Source organism: Cygnus atratus, chromosome 11 (assembly GCF_013377495.2).
Source record: "Cygnus atratus isolate AKBS03 ecotype Queensland, Australia chromosome 11, CAtr_DNAZoo_HiC_assembly, whole genome shotgun sequence".
Lineage (NCBI taxonomy): Eukaryota > Metazoa > Chordata > Aves > Anseriformes > Anatidae > Cygnus > Cygnus atratus.
The window spans coordinates 14338117-14352278 of NC_066372.1; positions in this window are offsets into that span (position 1 = coordinate 14338117).

Sequence of the window (14162 nt, forward strand, 5' to 3'; positions counted from 1 at the left end):
TATCTCTCTATTTATAGCTTTGCAGATATCAGAGATTTGACAGAACCATTTTCTTCTTTAAAATCCCTTTCCAGATTATTATTATTAATATTAATTATTACTACTACTATTATTAATAATAATTAATTATTATTATTATTATTGTAAAAGAACTGGGAAGGGTGTGAATCGAAAGTGCTGGTCTCTTGGGATGTGTACACTGGTTTTCCTGATCAATAAAAAGCATTCAATCTGTGACATCCCCTGTGGGTCTGTGCTATATGCAGCCACAAGTCCTTGTAAATACGAATACAACCCAAGGTGACAAAAACAGGTCTTCCAAGGACTTCCGAACAGCTGTGAAGGACTCCAGGCTCTGACACAAGATCAAGCGAGAGCAGCTTAACAAGTTACCAAACGTCAGAAGAGCTGAGGTAGCAGTCTGGGCGCATGTTCCTGGCTTGTGACAAAGATATAATAATGCAATTTAACTTAGCTGACAGTGAAACAAAGCGAAGCTACATCATATTATTTTGCACTAGCTCCAGGCAAAGAGCACATGTATGAACAGGTAAGTTCGCCCAGCTGATGTGCAATAACATATTAAGCCTCCTTGACCCGATGTTTTATCCAGACACCCTGATCCTCCTGCTTGAAGAGTCTCAAGCTTTTACCACATCAGCCGAAGGGGTTTTTTTAGCCAAGGCTGATCAGGGAAAGACAGCAGAGGCACACCACCCCCTAGGCAGATTAATGCAATACTAACAGCTTGCACTGAGCTATTGTCAGGTCTGCAATCTCAATACCACTGACATAAGGAGACAACACACTGTAGGACAGACTCAAACCTCCAAGCTGAGGTCAAATGGCTGAACCTCCACTCAGACTGAGGTCAGTGGAAACGTGGGTCCATTACAGAGGGAATTCTCAGCTGCAAAATTCGAATGCCTAGATTCCAGCCTCCTCATTAACATTAAGGAATTTTTACAGACTTAAATGGCCCATTCCCCTTACTTGTTTGGGGTTCCCTGTCCAGCAAATGGCATCCAAGATGCTTTCAAAGGCCAACTGGGAAAATGTAGGGAACTCACTTTGAATCAGAAGCTTTTGGTCTGGGAGTTAAAAAGAAAAAGAGAGAAAATGAGAGCATGAAAACATAAGAGGAATCATAAATGAGTTCATTAGGTCAGCAACAGTCTCAGCTGAGCCCCTCTGAGCTCTATTTGTCGATTGCTCTGTTCTGGTGGTTGTTGCTCTAATTTCCCCCAGAAAGCCAAGATGAATCACAGAGGCTGGAGTCTTCGTGCTGGTACTGTAGACAGGCAGGATGGTAGGATCAGAGCTCCCTGAGGAGGGTTAGGTTATGTGGGGAGGAGAGCATTGGCTGAGTGGTGGATGCAGCAAGGAAAGTTTTATTTATTGATATAACCAGAAAGCCACCCATCTCTCTGCCCGTCCTTAGGGTTACCTTCTCTTTCTGCATTTGTCATGACTCCAGCAGCACCCAACTGATGCCAGGGAAGTGATTAATGATGGGCATGTTTCCAAGAGGTACATCCCAACCAGCACCCTGCCTGCCAGAAGCTGTAACCAGGATCCTGCTTCCCAGGCCCCTTTCAAAGCTTCCCTTCCCTGTCCCTGCTGGGATCTGGTGCTGGGAAGGGGGGAAGTTGTCTAGCTTCAGCCCAAAGTCTGGAAATCAGGTGTGATGGGGCAAATACTGATGACCACTTAAACTGCCACCTGGTAAAGGGAAGGTGATGGGGTTCAAATCACCAGCCCACCCTGACTTTCTTAAAGCAACTGACCTGGCAAGAACTACATCAGTAGTTGATGGAAATTACAGCAACGAATCTCTGCCAGACTTCAGAGATGTCATTTCTACTACAGAGCTGGAGTCGGTATGTATGCACATAGGCACCAAAATAATCTATTCCTCTAGTGTGAGGAATATTTTTGGGTTTTGACCTAGAGTTATATTTGTGCACAAAGAGAAGAACAGGCCAGGAGAGGAGAGAGGAGACAGAAAAGTTCAGGATGCTAGTAACCACGTTCAGTGATACAGATATGAATTCAGTCACTCTGCTAAGAGTAGAAGAGATAGGCAGGATCTGGGGAAGTGTGACAGTGGGCGGCTGCTGAGGTTCCCCTGATTTTATACATTCAGATGAAATAATCATTAAAAAAGTCTGCTTGGAGAGCTCTGACCATTCCAGTGTATCTTTGCTATTCTCAGCGCAAAGCTCTTTCCTTGTGCACATGTATACATATGGATATACCCATGTACCCTTGAGATTAGATTTATCTCAGAATAAATCCCCCTGTGACCACAGCAGCTGGCAGCCACAACTCTCAATAGACCATGGCTGAGCAGCGTGTGGGCTATGGCTTCTTATTCCTAGCACAGGGCAGTTCCAGCAGGGAAGAGACACAAACTCTGCTTTGTGTCAGGGAAAGAAAAATCTTCACACACAGAGCTCATAGGCAGAAAACTCAAACTGCTGGCACAGAACTAAACTCTGGAGTCCTCGGAACACCTGGAGGATTGTTCCTCTTAACCTACTTGCATTTTATTTTGCTAGTCTCCTGTTTCCGCCTCTGCCACTCGAACCGATAAGTTACAAATCTGTCTGGTAGAGGAATCTCTGCTCCGTCAAATGGCCTCTTTGGGCTTTAGAACTCCATTAATTAGCATCTTTTAAATGGTTGGGTAATATTCATTTCTCCTTTTCGAAGACATTTCCCCAAGCCCTAATTTTAATAAAGCTGGTGCTCATGAACATTTGAATATTAAAGCCCTTGGTTACAGAAAGACGAAAGATGCATTTTAAAAGAACGGCCAAGCAAGGATTACTTAAATGGCTGACATAATTTTGTGTGTGTATGTGCATGTGTGAATGCGCAGCGCCTCTGAGAGACAACATTGTCTTCAAGGCATTTCTGTGTCAGTGTGCATAAGGTCAGAATAAGTGTAATTTGGGAGGCGGCTGTGTCTGTCAGGATAGTAACAACATCAGGGGGCCCCAGGAAATGTAGTATGGCACAATATGTTTAAGTGTGGATGTCAGCTTATTCCAAAACACCCCAGAAAGGGCTCTGTTTGCTTTGTGTAGTTGTATGTGCTGTTTCAGGTGCAAAAGGTGAGATGAAAAGTTACTATACACGGAAGTATTTTATCCTGGGAAGGTTGTTCTGTAGTTTTTATTGAGACTATGAAACTGGGGGTTTCTTCACTGAGACACTATAACCCCACCAGCTGGGGCTGATGGTACCAAAGACAGAAGCAGTGTGCCTGATTTTCTACAAAGCATTTATCTAGTGAGGGGGATGATTCTTCTATAATCAGGTAGGAAGGTAATTTATTCAGTTGGGTGTCACTAGCAGGGATTTCCTCCCCTTACCAGCAAGGTTCAGCTTTGCCCTGGAGGAACCAGTGGGCAGCATGGACTACGTCCCCCTTTCCCTTTCCTTCTGAGGCTGCCAGCACAGGTGTCAGACCAATGATGTTTTCTGTTGTGTTGATACGTTTTGTCAACTCCGGACAGAGCACAGACTTCTCTGATTCATATCTTACAGGCTAACAGAGAGGTATCAGATGGCAATGATTTCTGTCTTATCACAAATCTAAGGCTGAGTGATCAGTGAGGTATAAGCACTTCTTCAGATACTTCAGCCTGGGCAAGATTTACTGCAGTATCTTTGCTGAAAGGCTTTGTACACTGTCAAGCCTCTCCTAAGTCAGAAAGCTGCCTATCAATGTACCATATTTGCTAAGAAAGTAGATTTGTTTTCCTTCTAGATGTAATGGCATGGCCAAGATTTGTAGCTGTTGTAAAATGATGGTAATCTGTTATTCACAAAGGTGTGGTCATGGGGCCTTGCTGAGCTTACACGTAGGTGATGCCCCTCACCTCTGGAGGAACTCAGCCACATCCAGAAAGACTCAGGTGAAAGAAATAACTCATTTTTTGATAGTCTCATTCTCTGTATTTGAGTCAGTGACAGATTGAGACACCGAGTCTGATTCTTAGGCAGTTTCCTTTCTAATGAAAATACTTTTCAGGACCAATGAAGCACTCTCTCTCTCTTACTTGTATAGGAGCAATGCACAGTGTGACGAGAATGCATGTGCTGGACTAAGTCCTGGTTCTTTCTGCCAAATCATGGGCTCTATCCACTTAACTTTAAGGAGGTGTCCCTTAGCTAACCCCACTCACAGAACAATCACAAGAGGCCAACACAGTGCACTGACTTGGAGACAGAAGGCCAACATATTGTATTTGGCGGTCAGCGTATTGAATTCAGAGGATCTGCAGCAAAAAGATAACGCAAGAGAGCCCTCAAGCTTCCACGCTAGACCTAGGGCCATGAAGATGTCTCCTTGTTCATGGGTGATTTCCCTCTAACACACTGCAAACCTGTATGGTGCAGAGCGTCTATCTACAGTGTTCTGCAAAACCTGCAGAGCAGTCACTGCACATCGCCCCTGACGCTCCCCTTCCTTCCAGCATACCCCAGGTATGTGGGTTCTGCATGTGAATATTTTGGTCTCTGGTTGGGAAGCTCAGAAAACTTGTCCTGTTACAGGAGGTTGAACTTCTCGACCCGAAGTAAAGCAATCAGCTGGCAGGTCAGCTGCCTGAAGGGATGCAACAAATGGAGTGTGAAAGACAAGGCATTTTGCTGAGGTTTATATAGGCGTTTACCAGTTCCATCCATCCCACAGTGTGCAGGATGTGCCTTCCTCATCTTCTGCACCGAGTGGTCTTGTGCTTCTCTTATGTTTTGATTGTGGTTAAAAATTAGGATGTTTTCTTTTAAAAGCTCTGTCTTGTGCACATTCATGTTGCAGTAGAAATCTGATCTTGAAAGACAGGATAAAAGAGAGAGAGAAAATAGGAATTTTAAATGATCAAAGGCAAATATTTGCTTTCTCTATCCTGCTTCCCTGCATCTGATAAAATAATTGCGTAGACATAGAGATCCTTCTAGGTGAGATGGAGAAGAATATATTTTTGTCTGGGAGATGCATAATAGGTGAAAAATTATTAGTGGTTCTAAGTGCAGAATAAAACCCAGCTTCAGGCCTTGTTGGCCTAGGATGAAAATATCTTTTCATGATTTCTATGCACATGGAGGAAAGTGAATCTTTTTCTCTTGTAGTAATTGCATTTTTAGTCACAATTGCCTGTTATCTTTGCATTTCCCACAGGTGAAGATATTGGTTTCCACGGCAGGCTTGCAGTAGCTGTTCATCTCTCAAAACCCTTTGTGATATTATGAAATGCCAGGCTGCCAAGTAATCAGCATGGTTTTTTTTTTTTTTTCCCCTAATGAACACACATGCGCAGGCAGTAATTTGTTTATTCAACTCCTTGTGCAGGTTTGCAATTTACTCCAAAAGCGAGCAGCAGCATATAGAGAAACCAGATTACGGTTAGGGGAAGAGGTGGAGTCCTTTCTCAGGGGTTGCCCCAAACCATTCGTTCCCTGCCAGTCTATGACACCACGCTTCAGTCACACCCATGGGAATCTGTTCATCCTTTTCCCCATCTTAAGAAATTAAACTATGCTTTTTTTTTCTTTTCTTTTTTAAAATCGTCATAAGGAAGCCTTTCCTGTATCATTCATGCGTTCTCTTTGACAGAATGGAAATAATTCTAATCACCTACTTTCCTACATTTATTTTTCCCTTGTTCTGTTTTTCTACTGCAGTCTGATGAAACTGGTTTGGTCAGCTTCCCATTTGTTAATAGGCAGATTCACTTTCTGATTTTCAGTCACGCACAACACAGCAAGAAAACAGCTCATGGGGATGATCAAAACACCCCACTGAAACCATTTCTGCTTATTTTGTGTTTTGCAATTATTTTTTTTCTCTTTTTCCTTCAGTGTCATGGAACTATTGAGTCAAAATTAGGTTGCCAACATCACTTAAAAATAGACGAATTATTTTAAATCCCAACTCAGTGTTAGAAACCATAGGCAGTCTTAGAAAAAAAAAAAAAAGGCAAACATTTCTCCTCAGAATCAAAATAATTGACATAGTTATTCTTTGTTTTACCTATCAAGCCCTGAATTTCAGATTGCTTGTTTGCTTTCTGCTGGGGCTGGTGAATATCAAAAGTGTGGAAGCAAAGACAGGATGCCAGATTGCTGAAGAAAAAAAAAAAATTAATCCACTTTCCTCTTCTGCTCTGGGCTTAGTCTGTTGGGAGGAGAGGAGTGTAGAGGTGAAAAAGGCTGGGAAACAATTTCTGAAAATCTCTGCAGTGGCTACAAGAGAACACCATGAGAACAGGTCTGAAACACCTTGAAGTATTGTTTTATCCCTGTGATAACCTCACTCAAACCATCTTTCATCTCCTCTTTAGATTCCACTAAAAAAGAAAAGGGGGGAAATAGGCCAATAAAAAGAGCTGAGAGAGACCTTTCTATTTCACGCGCTTTCCCAGAAATTTGGTAATAAGAAAGAGGAACTGACCCATTCTCTGGCTGAACGTAGGGCTGTACGCATTCTGAAATTTGTTTGCAGCAAATTTCAGCTCTGCCGGACCAGAGCCACCCTTTACCACACAGACCTTTGCCCTGATCCCATACCACAAGCTTAAAGAAAAACTGAGTGTAACACAGAGAGGATGTCTTGCCCCCTGGACTTTGCTTCCCAGTGGGGCTGTGGACACTGAGCAGCCAGCAAATGTCCCTGGGTGGAAAGAGTGAAGTTACTGGGCTGCACATCGTGTCCTCCTGCGAGGAGAAGGGAACTGGGATATCAAAAACTTTGTTCCCTTGGAGTAGAGACCTACCTACCTGCCACAGCTCCTAACTTGATGTGTTTTCAATGCGGCTTTACTTGACGGATGGTTTGGGCCCCCTACCATTTACCTGCCAAAAGTTAATGTAAATGCTCCAGAAGTTTGCAGAGGAAATGAAAGCCCAGGATGTTTCTGAAATCTGGGAGACAATTAGTGTGATTTACATCCTTGGCATTACAAGGAGCTAGAAATTTCTTGTGTTCCCATGAAACATTATTGGAGAAGTGGGGTTTGGGAAAGTTATATTGGCTGAAATACATCAATCAGGATGCTTGTGAATAACGTAGCTGCTAACACAGATGGAAAGCTGATAACAGGCTAAGGGAGTTTCAGATCACGCTGCCGCACAAGGACATACTTTTACAGATGCTGGAACTGCTGAGCTAACTGCTTTTCATTTGAAAACTACAGCTTTGAATGGACAAGAAATGTCTTTGCTATACTTAGAGGTGGATTATGAGATGGGAAAAATAGAAGGGCTACTTTGTGTGCCAGCACATGAAGCTGCCTCTGAGTATTGCCAGAAAAGGAGAATTGCGCAGCAAAGACTTCTCAAAATCTGGCTCTAATGAGGAGCAGGTGTGAATTTTGCACAAATGTAGGCTGCAGGATGACTCCAGGGAAAAGGCGACACGTTAATGTAGTAGGAAACAAGAACACAGAGGAGCAGAGAAGCAGGAGCCTCTGGACTCCAGGCCTCAAGACTTAATTTGGTGACACATGACAAATTATTTCGTGCTCGCTTTTCTTTAGCAATCAGTCACTCTCATCATGGGGACTGAGGCTGCACAGTTTGGTGGCAGAATTGCTGCAGATTGGGAAGGTCTGAGGGGACTGGGTAATGGGAAAACGTTGCTTGGCATCTACAGGGTGGAAAAGCCTCAGTGCTGGAGGCTCTGGAGCAGAACATAAACACGGGGCAGTGGCAGTCAGAAGCGAGGGATGCTGGTGAAGCAGGGCTAATAGGAGGTTTCCATCTTTCTAGATCATTTAGAAAACTAGCCAGCATAACGGCGCCTTTAATTTTTTAAAGTATAATTTAACTTCACACGTTTTTGCCCTGTATAACCTCCTCTCGCCTCCTCCTAAAGAGAGCATTTCAGTTCACACCGGTGAGTCGCCATGGAGACTCCGGCCATGTGATGGCAAGACGTGACTCCACGCTGCTGGAGCCTCAGAACTTAATTATTTATTAATAGGCTTTTACCCGGCCAGCCTCAAGAGATGCAACATCTTGTTACCAAGGCTGGGAGAGAAACAAGAAACAAAGGCACAAAAAGAAGGGAAAAAACACAAGCAATTACAAATAATTAATTAAGAGCACAGTAAACATGCCAGTAAAGATGTAAGAGGAGTAGAAATTGAACTTAAAAACCTACAGGTTAATATTGTTTGGCTGAGGAAAGATCTGGCTAGGTGGAAGGAAAATATTGAATATATGGGAAGGTGAAGTTTGTCCCCTTGTTTTTTGCAGGGTCAGCTCTTTGGGTGCCCTCTGTACTCTGCAAAGAGCCTTTGTGGAAGCGTCTTGTGCATGTTTGCAGCTAGAGGTGAACCCAAACAACATGATCAGCCTGTCCTGTCTTTGAAATCTTGCCACATTTCAACCACATGAACCAGGAATAAGGACCACTGGGACACCAGGACGATGCAGATTTGATGACTTGTCAAAGAGGGTCTGTGGCAGACGTCTGTGAAAACCTCTCACTGCCTGAAATTTTGGTTAAAACAGACCTGGCAAATAATGGGTCAGTGCCTGTTTATAAAAAAAAAAAAGGTCAAGATGCACAGCAAGATTTTCTTGTTTTGCATTTGTTTTAATTTAACAGCTAATCCAGCCTCTCCATTATTATGGACAATAAGTAAAGGCACTTCTTTATTTTTTTTGTCTCCTTAGTATCTCTACTCTGCTTTTCCCATAGACCTCTGTAAGAGCTACCGGGCAGCATTGTCAGATGAGGTACCATTTTTTCCAAAGTCTTTTGTCCAGTCCAATTAACTCAACAACATTCTCAGGGATCCTCACAACTGTGATAATTGGTGACTTTGGACTGGGAGGAGAATGTGAACACGTTGGCACTTTTAGAGGGCTTGTTAGGGGACACCTGGGCTCTCCAGATAAACATCAGACACGACAAGACAGTGGACTGGGCAAGAAAAATGAAAATCATTTCATAAAATGTCTTCAAAACAAAAAATAAAATCATAAAAAAAAAAAAAGATCTTGCAACCCCAAGCACAATATAAAGCAAATCTAGAAGAACTGCATGGCACAGAGCCAAGCAAATTTAAGGAACAAATCTAGCAAACAATGAAAAGTAACAGCTCTGACCAAAAACAACCATTAAATGTTAAATGCCGCTCTTGTAACTGACAACACCAACAACTTTAAAGGGCTGTTTTACTAGCATGCGTATGTGTGTGTGGGGAATAGTTAGCCTCTCAAAGGGTTGACTGTAAATTTAGACTTCTTTTTTTTTTCTTTTTTTTTTTTTCCCTTTACAACTTTTTGGTAATTGAAGGAGAAATCTAGAGCCTAACTAATTAGCATGAGTGAGGATGGCTTGCTTTGTTAAAGATCTGCGTGGGCATGAAGGACTGTAGGCACTGAGCAGCATGGAGAGGTGAGAAAGGAGCAGTGTGGAGGGGTGATTTTTCCTTGTCCTGGACATCTTTCGTCTTTGTAGATGCCTTGTCTAGTCTAATTGTGCCCAGAGTGATAGGGTAGGCTCACCTGGAGACATCTTTCTACCACAACTGACAAAGGCAAAGAATCTTTCAGGGAACAGACACTCAGACAGAGGAGAGGCAGTGGGGGAATAGGAAGAGGAAGGGTTTTCTCACATTCCTGTGCATTTTCAATAACATTTCCATTTTTCCTCATTTCCTTTGCTTGTAATTCACTCTCCAGAAGTGTGATGGACCAGTGGCTGCACACAAAGCCATACAGTGGCTTTTGGTGGGACCTCAGTGTTTATCTCAAGCATTATCTGGTGTCCAGGTCTCTGGCATTTAATCATCTAAGTGTCTCTACTACATACCTATTCCTCATTTCTTTCCTCTTTGAAGAAGAGCCGTGCTTTGGTCCTCTGCCTCTGCACAAAAGAGCCTAAAGAAAGGACTCGAGGTACAGAAGAAGCTGAGATAACTCCCAAAAGCTGAAGGTCTGCTCTTCCCCTGCCCAGCACAGGTCAGCAGCGTGCACCAAACCCATCCCCGGCCATCTGCCTTGCTGCCACCAAGTGAGAACAGGCCTGAATGCTTTTGTCCAGGTGAGAGAACAACAGAGCCAAAAGACTTATTCATGGTGTAGGAACAATGACTCAAGCTACTCCTTTTTAGTTGCTCCTCCACCCTTCTCTTATCCTCTTGCCCATCCCCTAAGAACCCCGAAACCTCAGCCACCCCGGTGAATTCAGTGGTGTATTAGTACAGATTCACCCTTTCCCATCCTCCAGCAATTTTTGGGAACAACTCCTAAAATCTGTTGTATTCTTCCACGCTAGCCAGGCTGTTCTCTAATCATATTTAGTGCCGCAAGATTAACCTGTTATTAAAAATATAATTGTTCTTCAATTTGCACTTCTTTTTGAAATGGAGGTTGAGCAGAGCTCCAGAGCCCTGACTGGAACTTTGCTGCAAAGCCTCTGGCAACAAAAAAGCTTATTATTTGCAAAAAATCCTAATTGGAAAATATGATGGAGAGAAAATAGTGAATCCCCAGTAATCTCCTTCCAAAATGATAATGCACGTGGTATAATGAATATTAATGTATCATATTTATGAAATGGGGACACTGGAAAGTGCAAGACAAGATTTCCTTCTCTGTGCCTTTTACTTGGCAAATAACACTCCTCAGAGTCATGCCATCCTGCACACCTGTCTGACAGAGACAACCGAGCTGCTGCTAAATAAAAATGTACCCACAAATTCCTGAATCTATGGTCCTATAGTAGCCACAACCCTATCTCTGGCATTCCCTACCTACAAGCCCATTTGCTCATTGCTCATTTCATGCAAACATGGTACTCCTCACACAGCCTTGCCAATCCCCATGAACATGGAACAATTCTGCTGAAAACATGCAGTTGTTCTGGTTTCCACCATCACTAAACAGTGGGTGTCAGCCTGAGTGATCTTGGAGGAAGGGAGGTGTTTCACCTCTATCAACATTAAATTTCAACATCATTCAACTGGGCTTTAAAGTCAGATTTTTCAGCCCTTCCTGGCCAGTGGTCACTCAATTCCTCTTAAAGACACTGAAATGACCTGTATGAGTGAGTAGGTAACAAGCCAAAAAAGTCAAGAGCTCATAATCTGTTTAGACATCAACTGCTAAGTAGTACCAGAGTTCCTCCCGAAGTCCCTGGTGGAGGTGCTGTAACCCAGAGATCCTTCGTATTCGTTAAATTCTTGCTTCCAGCACTGTAACCATAGCACATAAAATTTTCTAGGACAATTGCCTCTCCCTGAAGTATAGTCATTACCTGTTCTGGCAGGCTTCTTTGTAATTTAACTTTGTAGACTTCAAAAATAATTCCCAGAGAATTGAGGTTTATTGGGGAGAAATATCCTTTTATTTACTTGCTCATTCCCACACTAATATCTTCCTGCTATCTGCTTCCTTTGGAATTAAGTGGTTAACATAGTTACTGTGTAGAAATGTAGATTTCCCCTGGCACTCCTTGGAGTGAAGAAAGGATAATTTCAGACATTTTCCTCTTTAGGTAATGCATCTGCCAGAGCTATCTCAATATTTCTATAGGACAAATGAGACTGACAGCCTGGGAGAGCAGCAATGGAAGAGCCATGCCATTGATAAAAGGCCTGACTGGGACTCAAGGGATCTGCACTCAGTTCTGGCCATAAACTCGGTATGCGACCTTAAGGAAACCATTTAATTCACCCCTTCTTTAGTTCTGTACCTGTCAAGAATCTGACTTTCCTTCTACTCTTTTTCTACCACGTTGGTATATGTTACAAGCTCTTGGGTATAGTCTCTGCCTCATCCTGTCATGTTATTTAGCAGAAGGGAACACCAGTCTTTGCAGGGGCCTTTAGAAGCTAGAGTAGAGATAACAATAGCAACAACGACAATGAGAAATAACATCCTCAGGACTACAAAGGTGATTCCCTGTGTTCTGATTTCAGACCACGTAATCCCCACAGAGAATCAAAGTGTTGTAATCATCACACGGTCCCACTAGGATTACAGAGAAATGATTCACCTGCAAAATACTTCCCCGATTTCCATTTCTAAGATGACAATTTGAAAGTAAAGGGGTAGCTTTGGGGCTGTCCTGGATCTTTGTGAGGGCTGAACATGGAGTGTGACAGCAAGGCATGTGTTCTGGCTCTAACTCTTGGCCCTGCTACTTTGGATAAAGTAAGGTCTCAGCAACCTGCAGCTCATTAACAAGACCAGGTTTGATTTCATCCGTGACAGAGTGCCATACACACAACACAGTGACATTTGTCCCATAGGGACAATGAGACATGTCCCATTGCAATAGCTTTGGGATGTGTGTCCTTCATTTCACCTCCAGTGAATGCTAGGATTTGCATCCACATACATTATTTCAGAAAGCATCTAGCACTGTGAGAATACTCCTCCCCCACGGCTACCCAAAACTTCAGCCACTGCCATTCAGGACAATCTCTCTATATGGAATAATTATTTTAATCAGGAGATGTGTTAGAAATAGGATATGTGCAGCTGTTGTGTGGTTCCCTGCACATCCTGGAATGGCTGCCTGAAAAAGTGGATTAAAACTGTGTAGAAGGGTAGTTGCCATGGAAACTGCATCATTGGAAGCTTCATTTCAATCTTTTCTTCTTTCTGATAATTTTCTACCCATTTTACTACTCTGGACTTGTACCATTCCATCATGGCCCACCTGTGCCCTCATCATACTATCAGTGATGCTGCAAGCCAGGAAGCAGGAAGCAGACCTAGTGGGATAAAATTTGGGAAAGCAGCGCTGGGGTTGCAATGTTTTGTGGGGGTCACGAGAGGAGCTGACTTCACCTTTGTCTCAGAGACCAAGCAGAAGACCTCAAGGTGTGGGAAGGACAGACTCCTTCTGGGCTAGCACTGGCAAAAGCCATGCCAGCCCCTGCTGTGAGGGCATTGCTCCTGTGGTGCTAGGTACCATTGCAGATGTGTCCCTCTAGGAGATCAGTGCCCTCTGCCCTGGCACCACTGGACACTTGAACAGATTCTCATGGACTCATGGTGCTCTGGGAGGGGGAGGGAAACAGTGTTTTTCTAGCAGCTAGGTGCCATTTTTAAATAAGAGGAGTGTATAAGAGAGAGGTCATCTTTAGGGCAGCAGCCTCAAGCAGAGCAGGCGCTACCAGCCAACATTTTCCATGAAAACTTGTTTGTGCTAAGGACTAACTGAGATTAAGTGCCTTGGCATATCTCTGTGACAATGAAATAAACCTGAATTAAGGTTAAATTAAGGTTTCTGAGATGAAACTCAGTGCAATGCAATTCCAGGTGCCTAAGACTGGTGTGAGATATGAAGTGTATTTTCTGCATCTGCAAAGGGAATGAGGAGCGGGTGGCTGGACAGAGCAAATTCACCCGACTTGCAAGTGAAGAAAGACATGGAGGTTAGCTTGCCCTGCTTATGAAGGAAGGTGCTAGCTGCTCTCTGGCAATTGCAAGGTCATACTTTGAAGTCCCGACTGAAAGAACCTTTCAATGTTTCTCAAAACCTTGCCAAGTTCACAGGCAGTAATCCTGTTTCATCCATGAAGAGATGGATAATTGTAGCACAGAAAATCTTCCCAGAGGACTTGCAGACAGTTTGTGGTGCAATGTAGCAAACCAAAGAGAGAACCTAAAACTTCACTTACTTGCCTCCTTGTCTGGTGTGCAGGGCCGATTCCTCCAGACACTCCAGCCTGTACGAACTTGTTCCCAGGTTTGTCTGGCCATCCTGGTTTTCTCTTTTCAGAGCTGCCACTTCAGGGCTGTTACACTGTTATGTCAGGTAGTGGAGGTAGCTTTCCAGACTTCATTTGCTTAATATTCATGATGGAAGCCGAGGTAGACTCTGTTGAAAATAAAGAAATTAAAGGACAGGAGTGAGAACCAACCACTTTCACAACTGTAGTGCAATCAGTTTTTCACTCTATTTTTATGATCCCTACTATTTGTGGTAGTTCTGCTACTTCATTAACATCATGTATTTTAGCATTATCTGCACGGCCTGACAGGTCAGCTGGCTTTTCTGGGATTATTCATTGAGGGTTGGAAGCCTGAAGGTTCATTCTGCATGTGCTGAAGCACAGGATTTGTAGCAACCCTTAAGCCTTAGTATTCACCACAGAGATTTGGCTGATGGATTTGATTGCTCA